This window comes from Lagenorhynchus albirostris, chromosome 17 (genome assembly GCF_949774975.1).
Source record: "Lagenorhynchus albirostris chromosome 17, mLagAlb1.1, whole genome shotgun sequence".
In the NCBI taxonomy this organism is placed as follows: domain Eukaryota; kingdom Metazoa; phylum Chordata; class Mammalia; order Artiodactyla; family Delphinidae; genus Lagenorhynchus; species Lagenorhynchus albirostris.
Window position 1 is genome coordinate 80,793,048 of NC_083111.1, and position 23,080 is coordinate 80,816,127.

At 54.3% G+C, this 23,080-nt stretch overlaps 1 long non-coding RNA gene across 2 annotated transcripts; it reads left to right on the forward strand.

Moving 5' to 3' along the window:
- The first annotated feature begins 629 nt into the window (after positions 1-629).
- On the forward strand, positions 630-22,723 carry LOC132507746 (uncharacterized). Of its 2 annotated transcripts, none has more exons than XR_009536291.1 (2): positions 630-786; positions 19,619-22,723. It is a non-coding gene; the product is annotated as an uncharacterized LOC132507746 (long non-coding RNA). The 2 variants fall into 2 exon arrangements; XR_009536290.1 differs by lacking the exon at positions 630-786 and adding an exon at positions 1,003-1,073.
- The last annotated feature ends 357 nt before the right edge of the window (positions 22,724-23,080 follow it).

Here is a 23,080-nt window from a genome sequence, read left to right on the forward strand (position 1 = left end):
TCAGACAGCTCAGAGCAGCCCTGCAGCTCTATTCCTTCTCTCTCAGCACCCTGTGGGGTCGCCTCTGGGGGAGGTAGGGCCACCTCCCAGTACCGATGCCCCCCCCCACCCGTGGGCAGCCAGGGTACCATGGGAAAGGTCTGACTTCACCTGGCAGGGGCTGGCAGGGGCGCCAGTGGCCTTCCAGAGGCTCCGTCCCTCCCCGATTTCAGCACCCTGAGCCCCGGAGGCAGGAAGGAAGGAGGCCCCGTGGGTCTGTGATGCATAAATGCTCTGGCTGACCAGTGGACAGGAAGGTGGGAGAGCGAGGCGGCTGGAGGGACCCTGACCCTGCCTGTCACTGTCACCAGCAGGCCCTACTCGAGAGCTTGGGCCCCGGTTCAGCTCAGCTCGCGGCTGCTCAGACCTGAAGATTGGAGGAAGGAGGGGCCTGCCCTGGGGGTGTGAGGGGAGCCTGGAGAAGGCAGGGTCTGGGTGTGGTTGGGCAGGGCAGGCCGGGGTCCCAGCACAGTGCGAGGTGCCCAGGTCAGGGGTCCTGCCACCCATGATGTGAGGTGGGGAGCCCGGGAGAGGCACCCCCGCCGGGCTGCCGACCGAGGCCAGGCGTCCCAGCCATCACCCTCCTTGCGTGCCCACATCTTGCAGAATCCGTGGACCGCCTGCTCCCTCCCTCCCAAGTATTTTACATGGACTCACTCAAACAGGGAAGCCCATGCTGGGGCCTTGCTGTGACGGTGTTGTTGGGCTGCTGAAGGAGTTTCTCTTAACCGACCCTTGTATGGACACGTGAGTATTACAAACAAGGATGGGTAGTCCCTGCCCCCTACAGCCCCGAGGTGCGGGGATTCCTGCTGGAGGGCGTGGTGTCCCCCGAGGGTCTGGGTGGGCCGAGGAGAGGCCAGCGGGGTGTGCAGGCGTGCAGGGCGTGCAGGGCGTCAGGGCGGGGCGTGGGTACTTACCAGGGCGCATAATCACACAGTACTTGTTGGGCGGGGCACTCCACCAGAGGCTCGCAGGGCTCGAGGCCGCAGCACTGTAGGGCCTGGGCTGGGAGGAAAGGAAGCAGACCCGTGGTCAGTCTGGGCTGGGGGCTCGGGCGGCCACTGGGGTGGGCAGCCTGGGGGCCCGGGCCTGGGGCTAGACTGAGCGCCCCCCTCTTCCTGGTCCCCTGGGACACGCCGAGGGGCAGGGACTGCTGTGCTCCACTGGCCCTGTGTGTGTGAGCGCCAGTCTGGCAGCAGGAGTGCGGGCAGAGGCGGTGGGTGGAGGTCTGCAGGCTCCCCCGGGACAGAGACGACCTGGGTCCTCTTCCTCACTGCCCCGTCCCTCTCTGGGCCGCAGTGTCCTTACCTACAGGATGGGGCTCCAGGCTCAGGACTGCTGCCTGCACACAGTAGGTGTTAAGTGTTGTTTACTAACAGGAAGGAAAGGCCTTGCCCCTCAATGCCTGGGGCCTGCTGGTGCACCCCACCCCAGGCCGATCGATGGGGAGTCTGCAGCAAAAGGGCCGGTCCTGGCTCACCCCTGAATGCTGAGCAGCCGGCCCTAGGTCCCACCGACAGGGAGACCGGGACAAGGCTCCTGTCCTGGAGGCCCCAAAGACCGTCCAAGGGTGGCCGCCCGAGGTGCAGCGCGTAACCCCGAGTGTGCTGGCGTGGAGTGTGCAACAGACACTCTGTGCGCACTTGGCCGAGAGGGACCACGGTCTTGACAGAGAGTGGGGGCCGTCTGGGAAGGCTCCCTGGAGTGGGTGGCCCTGGAGCTGGGCCTGGACAGATGAACAGATTTTTACTTGTCATCTGGGGAAAGAACCCTCGGGCAGAAGGTGCAGCCTGGCGGAGGCCAGGCCGGCGGGGACCAGGCTGCGAGGACCCAGGAGCTGTGACAGGGCGAGTGGGCAGGTGGGAAAGCGAGGAGCCCCTTACGTGGGCTGCGCTGTAGGAAAGGGCGCCTCTCTGCCAGGGCTCGGGGTAGGGGGCTGTGGGGGACCCGGGCGGGGTGCCCCGTGGGGTGTCCTTGCCCACATGGGTCAACTGAGGTCAAATCTATTTCCGCCTATGGGGAGGGTTGGGGCGCTTGTGGCTGGACCACAGGCAAGCAGGAGGTCAAGCTCAGACCTCCAGAGCCCCCGCCCCGGGCTCGGAGGCCGTACCTCCCAGGTCAGGCTTCTGGAACTCCCCAAGAAGAATAGGCCTCTGTGTCTCAGGGTGACCCCCGGCCGCTCCTAATCCTCTGTGTGCAACTAAGTCCTGGGCGCTGGTGGGGTGGGGAGAGACTCCTAGCTTCCCTTGACCAAGAACCTTATTGTGCCTCAGTTTCCCCCACAGGGGTCCAGATAGTCCCTACGTCCTTGGGCCGTGCTGAGCATGAATGGGTTAATGCTCCTTAGGTCCCTGTGCTATCCCGGTGTCAGCCTCCCAGGAGCGCTGAGCCCTGGAGGACAGAGGCGTCCCAAGCCCGCCTGCCCCCTGCCCTGCTCCCACAGCTGGACCCGGGGCACAGGCGTGGGGCGCCTCCCCAGCACCGGCTCTCTCTTCCCACTACTCACCTCTGCACCAGGCTCTCTTTTGAGAAGCGACCCTGCCCACTGCCCGGTCCACGGAACCAGCCTCACACCCTTGCCCGAAAGTCCCCTCCACCTATCTTTCCAGCTCCCCCAATCTGGGACTGATCCCCAAGGTGGCTCCTTCCCCTCTGCCCTCTACCCCCCCCCCCGCCCCCCGGGCCTTCCCCGACAGCTGGCGGCTCCACCTCAACCCTCATCCCCCAGCCACCCTCAAGGGAAGCCACAGATGGGGCTAATTATCCCCGGATGATAATTATTCAGCTGATAATCACGGGCTGTACCACCCACTCCTCAGGCCCCATTTCCGGTGACCTTAAAAGCATCAGGCGCTGGTGTTCAAGGTCATAAAACCAGGTCATCAGGTAGGGGCAGAACTGGGACTGAAGGGGGGTGACCAATTCCTTTCCCTGGTTTTAGCACCACAGTCCCACCTCCCAGAAATCCCAGGAAAGCAGGACAATTGGTTACCCTCACCGGAACCAAGGTCCCCCTGCCTGGTCCAGAGCTCTGCCGCCTCGGACCGCTCGCCAGGGTCCTTCGCCCCACAGGAGGCAGATATGCCAGAAACTGTGCCCAAAGGGACACCAAGGTCTCCGTGTCTGGCTGGTCAGGGAGCAGCCACGAGGGCCTCTCCCCCCAATCCCTGCAGCCCCCCATCAGGCTGATGCCGCAGACCCTCAGACCGCAGCCAGCCCTACCCGGCACCTCCCACCCAGGTCAGCGTCCCTTACCCAGGTCAGTGCACAGCACAGCCGGAAGCAGAAACACCAGGAGTGGCCTCATCGTGGGGCATCTGCCAGCTAGGACTGGGAACACAGGACACCGCCTGTGTCCCCCACAGCCGACACCGGGGGCCTTTATACGGCCGGCTTCCTGGTCAGGCAGACCTAGGAATTTAGCTAGAGGTGAGCTTGGGCCAGCCAGGCCAGCCTGACTCATGCCTCCCGGGCCTCCCCTTGCCCTGCCCCCCAGGGGCTCTCAGAAGGTCTGCTAATCCTCTCTCTGCCTGTCCCTCTGTGCTGAGCCTTCGGCCTCCCTGTCTCTGCAGTTATCGTGAGGCCCCAGGTTGGGCTGGGAAGAAGGAAGGCAGCACGGGCATGGGGACCCGCTCTGGGAGTCTTAAGGACAGGGCCCTGCCCTGAGGTCTGGTCTGGGGGTCACAGCTCTGCCCTGGGGTCTGGGGGGACACGGCTCCCCCAGAGCTCTTCTGAGTAGGCATAGCCATCTCCTCTGGGCCTCTCTCTTGGGCCAGGGCCGGCAGGGAGGCATTTTAATGGGGAAACTGAGGGACCACAGGCTGAAAGCTGGCTTTGGACGGGCCTGTCAATCCGTTGCACACAGATCACCTGGGCTCTGGCAAAATGCTGCTTCTGACTTGGAGCCCCGGGTGGGACCTAAGCCTGCATTTCCAGTGAGCTCCTAGGGTGCTGGTGTGTGGGCCCAACTGACCAGGGACAAGCGGAGCCAGTGGCGTCCCACTGGGAGCTGCTCTGCTGCCCATCAGGCCTCCAGGCCAGGCTTGAGGGACTGTGGGTGACAAAGGTGCCCTGGGGGATGCAGCAAATGGCCTACTCGCACGGGGCTGCCCCCACTTAGTGTCTTGGGGTGGGAGCTCACATCTCCTGGTGTCTCTACTCCATCCCCTCCCAGGGCGCAGCCTCTCTCCTGGCGGCTACCAGCCCCTCCCCAGTAACTATAGCCACCCTTCCGGATGCAACTCTGACTGGGCCACAGGGCTCTCTGAGTAACTCTGCCCTCACATCCGCCTCCAGGGTGGACCCACACATACCTCCAGGCCCGCCCTCGCCCAAGCCTGGCCTGTGCCCACGGCCCTCTCTCCACCTTCCCCTCCCCGGCAGAATCACCTCTGTCTAGAACACCGTCAGACCCCCGCCCTGGCCTGTGTCCTAGAGGCGCCCGCCTGGAGCCTGTACCCTTTCCCAGGACCCCTGTGGGGGGACTGCTGCTTCACCCACCTGCAGAGGACGGGCTGAGCTTCCGGGTGCCCATCCTCAGGCCCAGGTGTGGCACAGGGCAGCTGTTGGTGGGGGTGGGAGGTGGAGCTGACGCACAGGCTGGGGCCACACGCACGCAGGGCCAGCCTTGCAGTGCAGGGCAGCTCAGGTCTCGGAGCCGGGAACCTAGACTCGCACTAGACGGTCCAGATTTTGTTTGTTTGTTTGGGTTTTTGTTTTTTCCGCGCCATGTGGCACGTGGGATCTTAGTTCCCGACCACGGATTGAAACTGCTCCCCCTGCATTGGAAGCACAGAGTCTTAAGCACTGGACCGCCAGGAAAGTCCCCGTCCAGTTTGTTTCGATGGTATTTTATTTTAGCTTTTTAAAGCCTCTTTTAGAACTGTCATACTTTTGGCTCTCCATTTACCCCAGGCCCCAAAAGGTAAGGGTGGGTAAGGAAACAAAGTTCTGATCACTTCCCCTAAAACTGTGCACATCTGTATACCGAGATGGGACGGACACTGAACAAGCAATCCTGGTGTCCACACCACCCCCTCCATCCACACCATCCACACCACCCACTCCGTCCACACTGCCCACTCCGTCCACACCATTCATCCATCCACACCACCCACTCCGTCCACACCGTCCACACCATTCACTCCATTCGACTCCGTCCACTCCTTCATCCCTCTGAACTTGGTGACCTCCTGCGGCCACGGGCCATGGCAGCAGCCAGGCCTTGCCCAGCAGCCCCTGGCTTCCCTGGCCTGAAGCCCAGCCTTGCCTGGAGCTGTCCTGAGATACAGACTGGACTGTGAAGCCTGGGTGACTTTCCAGACTCCACCTCAGCCCTCAGCCCAGGCCTGAGGAAGTTCTATGATCTTGCTTCGAGGGGCATGTGGCTGGGAAGGGCACGATGGAGCCCAGACTGGGGCCATGAGCCTTTTGTTTGCAGCACCAGGCAGTGGGCCGGCCCTAGACCCAGCTCAGAGGCCAGCAGGCGGAAGCCAGGCCTTGGGTCTGTGGGTGCAGCAGACAGTCTGTGGGAGGGAGAGAGCTCCTGGGGCTCTGGGCTCCCCCTGCCCCGGGCGTTGCTGATTTCTACTCTGTAACCCCTTGGTCCTGGGGTGCAGGGACGAGGGGCTGAATGTGAGGGGTTGGGGGACCCGCATTCAGTGATCTGTCGGGTAACACACCGGAGCCCTGTGCGCAGCCTGGAGAAGGTGGGCTGCATTTGAAGTAGGGGCGACGAGGGGCGGGGCTTGGAAGAAGAGGAGGAGCCAGTGCAGAGCTATAGGCAAGGGGGTGGGTTCCCAAAACCCTCCCACAAGCAAAGTCCGCTGGATTTCTCCCAGGGGGCACCGCGTTTCTCAGACTGAGGTCTATATCCCTGGGGATCTGTAAGAGATTTTCTTCCCCTAATAGGGCAATGTGGGAAATACTGAACATAAGGACTCTCAAAGGGCCGTTTGCAACAAAGATTCTGCAGTCCTGTGGGGCAGGGGCCTGAGAGGGCCCAGCTATCTGCAGAGGTGCTCTCAGGGAAGGGGGGGATCCTCCGCACGAGGAGGGCAGGAGGGCAGAGGCTGCCCTGGCCTGGGGATGGGCAGAGAAATGCGTCCCAAGTACCAGCCTGCCCAGGGGTTGGGGGCGTGGGGGAGGCGCACCTCATTAAACTAACCAGGCATTTGAAACTCACTCTTTTACAAGCTGGACGTTCTCCAATTAAGGCCCAGGCTCCCAGCCCAGGTCACAGTTAGCACATGGCCTCCTCAGCCTGGCATTGGCCTCCACTCCCCAGAGCAGCTGAGAGGAGACATGGAGCTCCCTGCCCCACAGGTGTGCAGGGCAGGCGAGGAAACTAAGATCCCAGTGAGGCCCTGGACTGGACACCTGCCCAGAGGACCTCCATCCCCCCCTCTAGGAAAAGTCCTTGACCCCAGTTATGAACCCAGGACCGCCACGTAAACAAGAGGCTGAGTCCTGTTCCTGCCTCCCCCTTCCTCCCTCCCCTCCCTGCGTCTGACCCTTCCTCCCGCCCTGTGCTGGGGACAGAGTGGTGGGGACCCAGGATGTGAACTCAGGCCCCACGCTGTCAGGCAGGTCTGGAAAAGGGGTGTTCCTATGCCTATTTCACCAAGGGGGCTCCAGAGCCCTGAGCCTGGTCCCACTCTGAGCCCTGAGCCTGGTCCCACTCTGAGCCCTGGCCCTGGTCCCACTCTGAGCCCTGGCCCTGGTCATACTCTGAGTCCTGACCCTGGTCACACTCTGAGCCCTGGCCCTGGTCATACTCTGAGTCCTGACCCTGGTCACACTCTGAGCCCTGGCCCTGGTCATACTCTGAGTCCTGACCCTGGTCACACTCTGAGCCCTGGCCCTGGTCATACTCTGAGTCCTGACCCTGGTCACACTCTGAGCCCTGACCCTGGTCATACTCTGAGCCCTGACCCTGGTCACATTCTGAGCCCTGGCCCTTGGTCACACACTGAGCCCTGACACTGGTCACACTCTGAGCCCTGACCCTGGTCCCACTCTGAGCCCTGACCCTCGTCATACTCTGAGCCCTGGCCCTGGTCACACTCTGAGCCCTGGCCCTGGTCACACTCTGAGCCCTGACCCTCGTCATACTCTGAGCCCTGACCCTGGTCACATGCTGAGCCCTGGCCCTGGTCCCACTCTGAGCCTGGGCGTTGGTCACATGCTGAGCCTTACTCCTGGCCATAAGGAATGGATGCTGTTCTAGTCTTAGGACCGAAGCCCAGAGTGTTGGGGAAGGACAGAAAGGCTGCTGTGCTCACGGGCACAGGGCGCCTCAGAAGGGGCTTAAGCGGCCACCAGAGCTCAGGCTGGCGGGACTCTGAGTGTCCTGAGGAGAAAGCTCGCTGTGCTGAGTTGCTCTGGCCCCTGCCCTCGGCCAGTCTCCCCTCTTCCTTCCCTTCCCGCTCACGCAGAGCCTGGCCCCTACCCCCGCACCGCAGCCTTCTGTTTCCCTGCAGCAGGGAGAACACCAGCACCTCCCTACCCATCCTGAAGGGCCCCAGTCTCGGGGTGGGGGTCTCTGAGTGTCCACCTGGCCCGGGAGTGTCCCAGCTAGCCCCTCCTTGAGCCTCCCTGGCTCCTTCAGAGGAGGGACAGAGAGAGACGTGGAGGATGGGGATAATTCACTCTGGGTCCCCAGGTGCGAGGGCTGCTCCTCTTTGGGCTGGTCTGGGCAGCAAGGAGCCAGGATGCAGGGACGCCCGTGCTCCTGATCATGGGCAGCTGGTGTTCTCCAGGAGCGAGAAGGTGGGAAACTGGATAAACAAGGGAGTCCCCGCAGCCAGCGGCCAGCAGGGCTCACCTGGGACAGCCCGGCACGCCCTCCTTGCAGGTTGGGGCTGAGCCACGGAGTGGGGGGGGCACTGCCAGCTCCCCAGTGAGGGGCACTAGAGATGGGCCAGGAAGGGTGAATAGGAGCTCACCAGCCAGAGCAGGGGCCAAGGTGAACAGGTACACCATCTCAGGGGATGTCTGCATGGGAGAGGCTCCCTCTCTGAGATGGTGCCCTTGGGTTCTGTTCCAGCAAAACGTCATGGAAACTTCGGCACACCCTGGGCAGAGCCATTATCCTGTTTAATGCGGTGCCAAGGGACAGCCGTGTCACAGGCACAGCTCCTGCCCTCCAGTGTCCATCTCCCTCTAGCACCCTCTGCTGGCAAAGTGGGAGTGTGGCGGGCAGCCTTGCTGCCAGAAGCTGGGCACAGAGGGTAGGTGTGGACCTGAGCCCATTTCACCACCAGCACCCTGTGAATATTAATAAAGGGAAAGTCACTAAAATGGAGTTGGGATGCCAGAAGAGGGCGATCTCATGCACCTACCCCTCAAGGTCAATACAGATCCCAACAGGAAGAGACCTACCTTGCATCTCTGGCAAGAAGTGACACCAAGACCAGCAGGAGGAAGGAAGATTTTTCTCCCCGCCCGACAACAGCCCAGCCAATGAAAAGCTACCACTCCGTCAACTCCCAGTTTCCTCCAATGGACTCTGTTTATAACTCCAACTCCCCTTCTCCTCTGCAAAAGAGTCTCCTCTTCTTTGCTTTACCAGACATGCATATAGTTCACCACAGTTGCATTCTTTGCAAATCCCAAATTGCAATCCTTTGCTATTCCAGAACAAACACATTTTGCTGGTAAAATAACTGACTGTCATACTGTTTTAGGTTAGCAACCCCCTCCCATAGCCGAGACCACGCGCCCCTCAGGGCTCTTTCAAACCTCGCTCCAGCCCAGGACTGGAAGATGCCTCGAATGGGCAACTTGGGCCTGGCCCAGAGCACACTCCCTCCCCCTCCCTGCGCTGTGGAGAGCTCTGTCTGCTCCTGTTTCCCTCCTAGGGCTCCAGAGAGCGAGGCCACCGGTAGGGGCTGGAGCAGGGTGGCTCCAGGGCCACACTTCCCACCTGGACGAGGAAGCAGGGGACAGTGGAGGCCACGCTTGCTCGGGGCAGTGGAGCTTTCTCTGCCAGGTTCAGACCTCGAGTTCGTGCCCCTTGCCAGGTGGGGAAGGGTCTTGAACAGACACTGAAGTGGCTGAGTGGGCACGGGATTGCCGCCCATCTTTCCCCAGCTTGGAGGATGCCAGCAGGGATGGTTTTGAAGGAGAACCTTGTGTCCCCAATGCTGCCCTGAGGTTCTCGATCTCCAAAGTTCAGGTGCCCTCTTGGCTGGTGAGGTAAAAGCCGGGTTGCTGGTCTGCGGGCAGGGACCCAGGCCACGCTGTTTATACCACCACTGGGTCCCCTCTGCCTTCCCATGCCTGCAGTGCCCAGCTTGGAGCCTGCCACCTGGAGGACCTGTGTCGCTGTAGGGCAGGCGGCTCCTGCAGGACCGTGCGGGGCCTGGGGAAGTCAGCTGGCCTCCTGGAGGCTGGAACGCCCCGAGGGCAGCACCACCTTGCTGGTTCTGCTGCAGAGGCCTGGTCAGTGGGCAGGCTGGGCCTTGGCATCTTGGCCCCCAGGACCCTGGCAGATGTCCTCAGTCTGCAAACGGGAGACAGGTAGGGGAGGACTGGGCGAGCTGGAGACAGTGAGGCCCCTACGCACTGATCTTTTCATTTATTCACTCATCCACAGACACTTATGTACCTCCTCGTGCTGGGCGCTGTGTCCAGCACTGGCTCACGCTGGCCTTGGCTGGATTGGAAGGGGGCCCTGGGCGTGAGAAGAGTGAAGGGAATGGTCTCTGCACATGCTTGCCACAGTCCCAGGGAGCGGAGAAGACCTTTCTGGGAGGTCCTCAGGCAGGGGCGGCGGGCCGGTAGTTCAGACACCTGACTGTAGCCTCTGGCCTCCAGCAGCGAGAGCTTAGGCAAGCCGCCTGCTTCACTCTCGGCTTTACCATGAGCCCCCGCATGGCCAACCCTGGAAGGCACATACCAGAGACCGCCGTAGGCCTGGCCGCGCCTGTGCCCCGTTCCCAGCACCGGCGCTGCACTTCCTGGCCTGGATCCCATTTCCCCCCAGCAAGGTAGGGAGTCGATACCCCCCTCAGTCCCTGAGGCCCCAGCACTGACAACTGGGAGACGGTACCCGCACTTCCTCGCCCAGGTGGGACGATTCTGAGGTGAGGGTTCTACATGGGCGTCAGAGAGCCCCAGGGGGCCATCTGCAGTGGCAGCTGGTTGCTGGCCTCCCTTCCCCGTCTCCCCTGGAGATGAGCCTTCACCTCCGGAATAAGCCACCTGCTCTCCAGCCCTTGTCTCAGGGCTGCTCCTGGGAGGCCTGGAACTTAGTGCCTTCGGCGCCTGGCACACAGCTGATCAACCGCCAGCAGCTACGGCCATGATGCTAACGATTATCTCAGGGGTTGTGGGGCTCCCAGGGAGGCTGCAAACACCTGGACAGTAGACCTGCCCACGGCCGAGGGTCCTGGAAACTGCGGCTGGATCTCCCTGGGCTGCTGAGTCCGCAGAAACCTTCCCAAGTGGAAGCTGAGCCAGGTGCGCCCCCCAGACCACACTGAGGCTGCTGAGATCACATAGAGCAGGAAGAGCTGTGCACTTAACTCGCTGTTGCAACTGTTAGGACGTGAGGAATGTATTTTCTTGATTCAGTTTTAAAAATACAAGGAACAGCAAGACATAGACATTCAAGATCTATTACGACGGATCGTGTTCTGACATCACCTGGAGCCGAGTATGACTATCTAAATTCAAATTAAACAACGTAAAATCGGTTCCTCTATCACACGGGGCAACGCTTCACGCACTAGGCGGCTACGGGCGTGGAAGCAGCCCCGGGGGAAGGGCAGTGTTGGCAGGTGGGGAACCTGCCGCCCTGGTCACAGAACCTTCCTCCCGCTTCCCACATCCCCAGCTCCACACAAGCCAACGCTACCGCTGCATCAGCGGCTCTTTCGCTGGCAAATCAAACATGTCTCTCTAGTTCCACTCGTCCCGGTGACCCTGCGGGGCCAGCACAGCCCCGTCTTTCACTATTTGCCGGCCAGAGGCGCTGACAGTTTGTGGGGAGGCAGCCTTGCCACAGAGCCTTGCATCCCAGCCCTTGTGCGTTCTGCCGCTGCTTCCGAAACCCTGCATATGCTTCCCAAAGACCTAACAAGATAAGAAACGTCCCAGTGGGGAGCCATCAGAGCCCATGGATCAGGGCTGATCTAACCAATTTCCTTCCATAAAGTGTCCCAAAGAGGAGGAAGGTCTCTCACTTGGCTTGCCTTGGGGCTTTACCCCGTGGCAAGCTTGAAACGTGTTCAACTGAGCCTTCATTTTGTCACCTGTAGGATGGAGAAGGTGTGAGTGCCCTTCTCACTGGGTGGATCTGTGCAGACCGAGCTTAGGACAACAGCTCGCCACACACTGTTCATTCGTTTATTGATCACCGGCTGCATAGACTCGGCTGCCTTCTCACCCTCAGGGGATTCTACCAAGAGGCTTCCCCATAAGAGGTCCTGGGCTTCTGGATGGTTTGAGAAAGCCTGCGTCATTATGCGGATGGATCCCCGTAGTAGGTAGGGGGAGACTGGTTGCTTTTCTCACTCAGCACAATTCCCTTCAGATTCATCCAGGTTGTTGCCTGTTGCAATACTTTGTTGCTTTTTATTGCTGAGAAATATTCCATGACATGGATGGACCACAGCTGGTTTAACCACTTGCCCATTGAAGGACATCTCGGTTGTTTCCAGTTTTTGGCACTTTTAAATGAAGCTGCTATACACGTTTATCCACGGGGTTTTCTTGTGAACATACATCTTCATTTCTCTGGAATACACACTCAAGAGGGCAATCGCTAGGTCATATGGTAGTTGCATGCTGAGTTTTATGAAAAGCTCTCGCGCTGTTTGCCCCTGTGGTGATATAACTTCACATTCTCACCAGCAATGTGTGGATGGCCCTGTTTCTATGCCTCCTCATCAGCATATGGTGAGGTCACTATCTTTACTTTAGCACTTTGATAGGTGTATAGTGATATCTCATTGTGACTTTAATTTGCATTTTCATAAAGGCTAATGCTGGTGAAAATCTTTTCATGTGCGTATTTGCCACCTACCTCTGCTTATTGGTGAAATGTCTGTTCGTACGTTCTGACCCATTTTCTTTCTTTTTTTAATATTTTATTTATTTATTTATTTTATGTTTTTGGCTGCATCAGGTCTTAGTGGTGGCACACGGGATCTTCGTAGAGGCATGCAGGATCTTTCATTGCGGTGCACAGACTTCTCTCTAGTTGAGGCACGCGAGCTCAGTAGCTGCGGCCTGCAGGCTTAGTTGCTCCGAGGCATGTGGGATCTTAATTCCCTGACTAGGGATCGAACCCGCATCCCCTGCATTGGAAGGCGGATTCCTTACCACTGGACCACCAGGGAAGTCCCCTGGCCCATTTTCTAATCGGATTTTCTTCTTTTTAATTGTTGAGTTTTGAGAGTTCCTTAGAATTTTAGATGACACTTTGCTGGATACGTGCCTTGCAAATATTTTCCCCCAGTCTGTAGTCTGTCTTTTCGTCTTCTTATCAGTCTTCAGCAGGGCATAAGGTTTTAATTTTGATGAAGCCACTTTATCAACTTTTCCTTTCACGGATTGTGCTTTTGGTATCAACTCTAAGAACTCTTTGCTTAGCCCTAGATGGTATCTTTTTCCATATCTTTTTAATGGTTATAGGACCTGTAGATATGTCATCCTTTTCATTCCTGATATTGATAATTTGTGTCTTCTCTTAGTCATAATCATTCTTTCTAGGGATTTATCAGTTTTACTATTTTTTCAAAGAAAAAGAGATCTCTTGGCGGGGGTCTCTGTGACCGCTCCGTGGGCTCCACTTGATGGCGATTCTAGGTGTTAGTGGTTCCCTGATGCAGTGGTTGGCCGACTGCAGCCTGAGAGCAGTCCGGCTGCTTGTTTTTAGTTGCACCTGGGAGCCGAGAACATCTTTTGTACGCTTAAACGGTGGGGGTGGGGGGAGCGGGGGGAAGCAACTTTTGTGAAATATATGAAATTCAGGTTTCGCCTGTCATAAGTAAAGTTTTTTTGGAACGTAGCCACGGTTGTCCATTTCCATGTTTACCGCCTCTGGCTCCGTGTATCTCGCTGCCACCTGTGCCACTCCTGTCGCAGGCAACTCTTTACACTATAGATATCGTTGGGTTAAATATGCTATGTAATTCTTTAACCCTATGTAGTGAAACCCCAAGACCTCGTTGTTATTGCTTCAGATAATGATATTCATTTACATTGTCTCACATTCACCCTTTTCTTCCCTTCTTTCTGTGCATTTCTGTGCTTATGTTTGAGATCATTTTTCTTCTACCTCTTATAATTTTTTTGAGTGTGGTTCGCTGGGGGTAAGTTCTCTGAGATTTTTTTTCTCTGAATTTGTTACCTTTGATCTTTCTTTTTATTTATTTATTTAGGGTTTTTTTGTTTTTTTGTTTTTTTGTTTTCTGGCTGTGCTGTGAGGCGTGTGGCATCTTAGTTACACCACCAGGGATTGAACCTGCACCCCCTGCATTGGAAGCGCAGTCTTAGCCACTGGACCACCAGGGAAGTCCCTGTTACCTTTGAATTTTGAAGGATATTTGTGCTTTGTATTAACTTCTAGATTGTTAGTTATTTTCTGCCAGTGGTTTGACGATGTCATTCCATTGTCTCCTGTCTTTCACTGATTATTTTCTCTTTTGGAACTCAGTTGTTAGTCTTGATGTTGCCCCTTTAAGTGTGGTGGCTATTTTCTCTGGCTGCTCTTAAGATTTTCTCTTTATCCTTGGTGTTCAGCAGTTGTACTGTGATGTGTGTGGGTATGATTTTTCTTGATCCTGCTTCAGTTCCTTAAGGATTTCTTAAACCTGTGGGATGATATCTTTAATCAGTTTTGGAATCGTATTAGCTCCTGTATCTTGATGAAATGTTGTGTCTGACCCATTCTCTTTCTTTTCTTCTTAGTGGATCCACATTGTCTCAGTCAGCTGCTGCTGCTGCTGCATATCAAGTGGCTACGCAGCTCTCAGAGTTAAAGCATTGATATTATCATCCATGCATCTGAGGGTAGGCTGGGTTCAGTGCTTCTCACTGCAGATCTGGGGTCAGCTGAGATGTTCAGCCACCTGTGTTTCTCATCCTCCTGCTACAAGGGCACTAATGAGCATTTTCTCTCATGATGGTGATAGCGGCATAAGAAAGCAGCCCCTGGCAAGTTACAAGATTGAGCCCCAAGTCAAGGTCAAGGAAATAAATCCAGCCTTTGGTTGAAGGGACTGCAGAGTTATATGGCAAAGGGTTGGTTAAGAAATGGGGTCCATATTTACATCTGCATTCAATTATGTTAGACCCTTCACCATGTCCCAGATAGCAATCTCTTTGCTGTTTTCTAGTCCTTTAAAAGTGGTACTGTGTTTAGTCTGATGTTTTCTACCTACTACTCTTCTCGATTACTAAAATCTCTCTCTTTGGTTTTGTCTCAAATGCTGCTAACCCAACTCTTGGTCCTTTCTATTATACCCTAGAGTTTTATTTCATTAATTTCTGCCACTTCATTATTTCTCATTACAGATTTCTAACTTTTGAAATGGAATGTCTAATTCATTAATTTTCCGATGTTCTTCTTTTCTGTTATAAGCGTTTGAGTTTTAAAATGCTTATCAGTTTTCCCCTGGAAGCTGCTCTAGCTTTATCCCAGTGTTTTGTTGCGTATTGTTTTGTTTTCTGTAGACTTTGTTAACTGTCCAATTTAAAGTACTTGAAGATTTTCATCATGGTGTCTTGTTTTTGAGCAGAGTGCCTATGTTGTAATTGTTGGGTGCAGGGTACAAGATATGTTAGCTGTGTTGTTCAGTGTTTTTACTAAACTTCTGCCCTCAGGTCTGTCAGTTGTTGGGAGAGGTGTGTTTAAACATTCCACAGTGTTGCTGGTTTTGTCCATTTCTCCTTGTTGTTCTAGCACTTTTTATGTATTTTGGAGCACTTCTGTTAGATAGATACACATAAGTTTTAAGTTGTTAAAAAAAATTTTTTTCCGGTGAGTTGAATATTTTGTCATTTACGTCTCTTAGTGATTTTTGCCTTAAAGTCTATTTGTCTAACATTAATAGTATAAGTCCATGATATCTTCTTCCATCTTTTTTTTTTTTTTCTTACAGTACGCGGGCCTCTCACTGTTGTGGCCTCTCCCGTTGTGGAGCACAGGCTCCAGACATGCAGGCTCAGCGGCCATAGCTCACGGACCTAGCCACTCCGCGGCATGTGGGATCCTCCCGGACCAGGGCACGAACCCGTGTCCCCTGCACTGGCAGGTGGACTCTCAACCACTGCGCCACCAGGGGAGCCCTCTTCCGTCCTTTATGATGAATTTTTCTGTGGTCTTTTGTTTTGAGTGTTTTTCTGGATGAAAACAAAAACTTCAATCTAATAATCTGTCTCTGAGCTGGTAATTTTATTTATTGTGGTTGCTAAGGCAGGCAGATGTATTTCTATCATCAGTTATGTAGTACTTTTAATTTTTTCTATCCGTTTTTTTCTCAATTATGACTTCTTTTTTCTGTACCTATGCAGAAGGTAACAAACGCTATTTCTATGACCCTTTGGCATTGACCCTTTATGCCTATGGCATCTCTAACCTCTCTGTGAACCACGTAGAAACCAGAGAACACTTCATCGTTAAGCACGTTCCTCCTGTCTTTTCATGCTGTTTGTATCCCACGTTGTCTTATTTTCTTTAATCTCCCAAATAAGAAATTATTATTTTTGTGCTCTCTAGTCAGTGTTTGTTTTGCTTTATCCACATGTCTTAGTCTGCTCGGGCTGCTACAACAAAACATTGTAGACAGGGGGGCTTAAACAGCAGACACTTATTTCTCACAGTTGTGTAGGCTGTGAGTCCAAGATCACTGCCTTGTCCTCTGTCTCCCATGTTGAGCTGAGGTCTGCATAGGGTGTAACTGCTGTTGCCTCCGAGACGTGTCTTTTCTCTCTGGCAGCTTTTAGGATTTTCTCTTGGTTTGAAATCTGGACATTTTACTCTGAGTGTGTCTCAGTACAGGTCTGTTGTGATTGCTTGACCTGAGTATTCATGTCTTTCATCACTTTTGGAAAATCATCCATTGCTCTTTTCTTTGAACATTGTCTGTACTCCATTTTCTGTGTTCTCTTCTTCTGGGATTCTGCTTATTTCTGTATTAGCCTCTCTCCTTCTGTTCTTCATGTCTTCTAGTTTCTTCTCTGTGTTTTCCATTTCTTTTAATCTCTAGGTTGCAGTGGAATAATATGTTCAGCTCAAATTCCAGTTTATTGTTCTCTCTTCATCTATGTGTAATCTGTTATTTAATTTCTCCCTTAAGTCTTTATTTTTGAATTTTATTTTTTTATGCAGCACGTTCTTATTAGTTATCTATTTGATACATATTAGTGTATACATGTCAATCTCCCAATTCATCCCACCACCATCTCCCTTAAGTTTTTATATTCAAAGATTACATCATTCGCTTCCAGCAGTTTCCTTTATTTTTTTGCCTAATATTTTTTGATGGTATCTCGTTCTTTCCTCATGTTTTCTATGCTCTTTTATTTCTTAAAGCAAATTAATTTTTTATTATATATCTATGATTTCCAATGTTTGAAACCTTTGGTGGTCTACTTCTGCTTACTCATTGTTTCTTGTTTTCTTGTGTCTTTTGTGATTTTTTATTTTTTAGCAGATATTTATTGAGATAATACCTTTGGGACTCTGACTTCTGAGTTGAGCAGATATTCCTTCAGAGAGGATTTTCCTTTGTTCTTCTAGGTATCTACAGGGTGAAACCCATCATTGCCACTTAACATTTATTTTGTGGCTTGAGGTTGATTGGAATAAACCAGTAGTGGAAATACAAGCCGCAAGGTCATATGAGAGTTTCTAATTCTCAGGAATAACTTCTCTTCATATGTTTTTCTCCACGTAGAGCCAATACTGACACAGACAAGCTTCCTTGTGCAGAGAGTATCTTTTTTTCTAGTTTAGTATTTAATTTAGGGCATATCCCTTCTGAAGCTCCTCATTTATGTTTTTTTACCTTCACTTCCTCTCTTATGGAGACCAGTGCCTTGTCTGCCACCCAACCTGTGGCTCTAGGTGACTGGAAAGAAGCAAGTATCCTGAAGGCAGCTGCCAGCTTCACTACTTGCTGTCCATATATTGTCAAGATTGTTTCCTTTTCTTTTCTTTTTTTCTTTTTTTCCCCTTCCTTCCTTTCTCCCTGCCTCCCTTTCGCCCTCCCTCCCTCTCTTCTTTCCTTTCTTCCTCTTCTGAAGTGTTCACATTAGCTTGGCATACAGTTGAAAAGTATTTAGAATGTTTTTTCATGCAACATTTTTAAGTGTTTTGTAATAGGAGGGTTTTTAGCTGCCCGGTTAGACCTGTTGCTGGGGGAAAGCATTTCTATAGCTCTTCCTTTATTCTCCTTCCTTTGTGACATGTCTAAGCCTCCACTTGAGCATCTGACTGTAGCCGGGACAGTGTGTGTGCACGTTACGTTCTTGGGTTACGTGGGAGCATTTGGAATACTTCACCACTAAGTATGGTGTTTGTTTTAGGTTTCTGGTGGGTGACTTTTAGTAAGTTACTGACATTTTTTCCAGTTCCTAGTGATCCAGGATTTTTAAAAAATCATATAAGTGAACGTTGATGATCCTCTGGTTATTATCCTTTATCTCCTTGGTTGACATCTTTTTCTAAGGCTGACTCATTCTTAACGTTTCTGGAGCAAATTGTACTTGGTCATAACCTGTTATTATTTTAATACAGCCGATTAGCCAGTTTTTGTTTTTAGTTCACAGTTACGTGGACCTCTAGTGTTCCTTTCTTGTACTGTTTTTGTTTTGTGGTAGTATCGGTTCTGCGCTTGGCCTATGAAGGGAGTGAGTTGGTAGGAGCGTTCCAAGTGCTTGAGACAGAGGATGACGTTTCAGAAGGTGGACATGCTTGTTCAGAGGTGCACACAGGCTTTGGCGACCCTGTGTCCAGCACCTTGTGATTTGCTGCATATGTATCAGGACGGGGGGGGGCCTTTGCTGTGGTTGAGGGGCAACGTTTGAAGGCTACAGTCCCTAGCTCCTCTGTGTGTCTTCACATGGCCCGTTGAGTCCAACCGTCCAAGGGACCGACAGCTCAGAGCACCTGAGATACCTGTTCTCCCTAGAAGACTGCTTCCTATACTCAAAGTGGACCCTCAAATTCTCAGTTTTCTTGGTTTTTAAAGCCTACGTACAGGTGACAACTTGGGCATGCATATATATTTTGGAGAACTTGTCACTTTGAAAGAGATGCTGCTTTTGCGGCCCACACACTCCCCTCCCCGAAGCGTGTGCCCCGAGCTGCAGCAGCGCTCGGCAAGGCGGAGCGTGCTTCCCCGCCATGCCGCGCCGCTCTGGGCTGCTGAGCGCTGCGCTTCGTGTACGTGAGCCAGAAGGAAATACTTTCTGCCCTTGCTGAGGTCACCATGGTTTGGGGTTTTCTGTCACTTGCACCACACCGGCTTTTTTTTTTTTTTTTTTTTTTTTTTTTTGCGGTACGCGGGCCTCTCACAGCTGTGGCCTCTCCCGCTGCGGAGCACAGGCTCTGGACGCGCAGGCTCAGCGGCCATGGCTCACGGGCCCAGCCGCTCCGCGGCATGTGGGATCTTCCCGGACCGGGGCACGAACCCACGTCCCCCGAATCGGCAGGCAGACCCCCAACCACTGCACCACCAGGGAAGCCCCACACCGGCTCTTAAGGAACACGGTGGCCCACCTTAGCAACGCCACTTGCGGAATCACGCGTCCTTCCCCAGCACGTGAGCTTTCTCGTACTCTGCATGGAGTTCTGAGGGGTCCGGGTGACTGTAGGCGCTTCCCTTCACGCTCTTCCCTCAGTTCTAGCCAACACTCTGCCCTCTGCCTCTACATGGCCTTGCAGGCCTGGCCTGGGCCTACTCACCTTGGCTGGACCTCCTTCTCTATCCGGCCAAGTTTCGACAGGTCGTCACTCAGTTGCTCTCCTGAAACCATGTGCAGTTCCCTCTTGCCCTGGTGACTCAGGGGATTAGCTCACAGCAGGCTTCAGAGAGCCTCCACCATGTCGGCTGGCTCCTGTGCCTCGACCGCTCCTGCGTCCTCTTGCCAGCAAGCTCCTCTGGGCCTCTGCACGGTCTCAGCCACGACCTCCTGTCTCTGCAGCCTGCAGGGACGGTCCCAAGCTGCCATCATGCCCACCCCGTCTGTTTGCTCACTCTCTTCAGCAGATACCCCGTCTGCTGCTCACGGAGCAAGCGTGACTGTGGGGAGTGCATCCTTTCAACTTCCCGGCCCCTTCCCACATGCGCGCTCTCTGTGCACTCCTGCCCGTCGCTCTGCTGGCTCACGGGAGAAGCGTCCGCTCTCCCTGCCGAGGCTGCGGCCTCTGCTCTGGATCCCGTTCCGTTCTGCCTGCACCAGCTGGGCCCCTGCCTCCTGCTTCTGTCCTCCGCCGACTGGCTCCCCACTCTTCGCAGATAAAGGCTCCCAAGTCTTTACACTCTTAATGTGGCACCGATGTTGACCCTTGATCTGTTTTTTCTAAACTCTAGCCTCTTACAGCTCCTTCCTTCCACAGTGACTTCTGGAAAGAGTATCTATCACACTGGTGACAACACGTTTCCCAGTTCACCTGAACTCCTCATCCTGCAATACGCTGGTATCTCCCATCATCTGCCATTGAAAGCGATCCTCATCAAATCACCAAAGACCCACCAGGTCCAAATTTAGGGATTCTCCATATTCACACGTCTTGACTTCCCGGTTATCTTACACTGCACCTAACCGTCCTCCTGGTGAAGAGACTCCAGTTTCAGGTGCCATGGTAACTCTCACGTAGTTGACCTCTTGCCTCTCTTGCCTGCCCTAACAAAAGGGATGCTCCACAAGCTCCTATCCTAGGATTTGAGTCGGGAGTAGCTGGGGGATGCCATTCCTGGACCCCGGCATGAGTAGCAGGGTGTGAGCGCAAAGCCTGTGCTTGGAAAAGGGACATGCGCGCAGTAGGAGCCTAACAGAGGCTGGAAATCTTCAGTCCTGGAGTTGCTGGCCAAGCCTCAGGGAGCTTCTGGCCCACCTAGACCTCTGGTTTAGAGGGTCCAGATGTGACAGAGAGGGCCCTCCTCCCTGCCTGCCCCACAGTGCCTCCTTCTGCGGCCACCGAGACTCTTTGGAAGGTTCCCAGGCTGCCCCCACCAGCAGTCTCCCTGAGTCAGACCAGGTCGGGGCGGGCTGGAGTGTGGGCAGACGGGGTAGGAAGGTGAGCTGCAGATGGCGCTGCCCCCATCCTAACACCGAGTCAACGCCACGGGGGAGAAAGCCTTTGTTTTGTGCGCAACTGTGACTGACTTTTCAGCTGTCTTTGGACAGCTGCATCTCAACTGAAAACCGAGAAAAGGCTGACCCTGCTGCTGTCTACCTGCTCAAGTTTCAGATGCTGGACAAATGCATGTGAAAGAATTTGTGAGTCCACCCACCTGTGCCAGGTGGTGGGTGAAGTGCATGCTTATTCAGCAGAATTCCTTGTCTTCTGTCTCCTGGAAGCTGGTAGCCAGAGCTGACGGAGAGCAGCCATGGGGCCTCCCCCGTCAGAAGAGGGCTGTCCCCAGGACGATGTCCCACTCCCCACGCTGAGCAGTATTTCTTTCGCTTCAGGGATGTCTTACGCCCAAATCATTGTGTCTCCCCCACTGACCCTGGGCCCCCCCAAAGGTCAGAAGCATCTGAGCACTACTCTTCATGGGTGGGCCTCAGGCCCTCGCTTCCAACAATACTGAGGCCCTCCAAGGTGAAGGGGAGTCAAGAGTGGTTGTCAGCAATAAACAGACTTACAAGTCTTGATTTCAGAGAGAAACAACTTGTAGACGAAATCGCTGTGGGGAAGGTTTGGCCTTGCTCTAATTTGACCTGCCGACCTGCCGGCTAGAGCCAGACAGATTCGATCTCCCCACTCCTTCCCCATTTCGAGGTCCCTGGAAAGTCAGACCACCAGTGAGCTAATCAACGGAAAACAAGTTTAATGCAACAGGTTCCAACCGTCTGCAGCCAGTCGGCTTCATCATGGCAGCCTGAGGCCCAGGAGCCCAGAGGCCAGTGTCAGGAAAGTCACCAGCCCCGCACTGCTGCCCCTGCGGCCCTGCCTGCTGCCGACGCCCTCCTCTTTGTATCTATCTTCTATGTTTTCTTTGATGACTGGTTTCTGGTTGTTGCACAGGTCCTGCTTACAGCACGCCACGAACAGGAAGGGCGTGGGCTTTATGAGCACGAACGACTTGGACATCTGTGGAGGTGGACTGATTGTCCCACAATACTTTACGCACTGCTTGGAAACATAGAAGAACCGTGGAAATGTTCCTAATGGGAAATAAGGACAGAGACAGAAAGGAGTCACGTGAATTGGAAACGACACCAACACCATTTCTGTCTGAAATCTGCCCGACCCTGACCCTTCCGGTGGCGCCTCTCAGAAGCCCCGCTCAGAGAGGGCACCTGATGGGGAGTCGGGAGCCATCACCACAGAGGAAGAGGATCAGGTCTTTGTGTTCAGATTTGCTCCTGGGAGTGGGGTGTGGCATCGGATGCCCCCAGCCTTGGCCTGTCCGCGCGCACCGGGAACCTGGGCCTGGCAGTCTCCGTTTGGGAACGTACAGGCTCCTTAGGCCTCAAGTTCTCAAACGCAGGGCCGCTCAGGCCTTTGTGACCACGGACAGACACACGAGAGCAAGGGGCTCCCGGCCATCCCAGCCAGTGCCCGGAGCTCGGAGCTGCCCCCCGAGGGGCCGCTGCCCAGGGCCTGGGTGTGAGCGCTGTGCCAGGGAGCCTGCCGCAAGGGCACAGCTCAGCGCTGGGTGACGGGGCCCGTCTTCCGACTTCACCTCATCTCATCTTTCCACACTAAGTTATCAGGTCCACGTGAGGCCTCAGTGGGGCTTACACCTCGACCCACTCAGCACCCCGCACACTTCCTGGAACATGGAAGCCTCCAGAAGCGACTGACGAACGGGAAGTGAATTCTCCAGCCCTGACGAAGCCACTGCTGGGTCACGCCGGGGCCCTCAGACTCGCCCTCGGGAGAGAGCTCCTCATGCGGCCAGAAGTCCTCGGGCGAATTACAGATGACCCAGCAGTGGCGTCCAGTCGTTTTAAAGTATGCACACTCCTTTCAGAACATATTTTAAGCCCATGCCCCTAATTATGTACATCTCTTGTAAAAGCTACTCTTGGTGGGACATCTGAAGTCCTTAAAGCTTAATTTTTCACTTAGAAGTGAATGAAAAGAAGTCTCTGTTACTTTCTTCCTGCACTTCAGTACTTCACCCTGACCAGCGGGCAATGCGTGTTGCCCTACGTCGGCCCTGCTGTGACTTAGCTGGGTCTCCTCCATGGTCCACCTGCCCTCCTGGCTTCACAGGACTTTGCTCTTCAAATTTAAAAAAAGGGTAGCTTTCATATTAGTTATTCTCTACTGAGGAAAACTAGACAGACCCTGAATCCTGAAAGTATCCCACTGACCTGCCCGTGGAAGCCCAGTACTAACTGAGATACTTACTCACGGCCACAGTACTACAATACGAGACGCCCCGGCTACAGTTTGTTGGTCTTTCACAATCGAAACTGTTCTCCTTCTCGCAAACGTGACACCTCAGTACGTCTGAAATGAGGAATAAAAAGAAAATGGAATGTGGCAGCTCTCAGGTCCTGTCAGACCAACACCCCCCATCCTCTCCTTCCTCCAAATGAGAACAGCCTGGGGTCCCGCTGTCTTCCCAGCTCCCCACAGCCCGCCCCATGCCCGGAGCTCCTTCTCTGCTCTCTGGGCTTCCCTCATCCACACACAGGGTGTGTCTCTCTCACACCTCCACACCAAGACCCACCACACGAACCCGACACGCACAAACACTCGTCCCAGAGACACGCAAGCTCTCACTGTCGTATGGCAACACCCAAGGCTCACCTCCCCCCACCCCGCCCAGCCTCAGGGATGTGCCCCATCCACACACAACACTGTCGTCTCACCTCTGACTTCTCTAGAAAAAGAAAC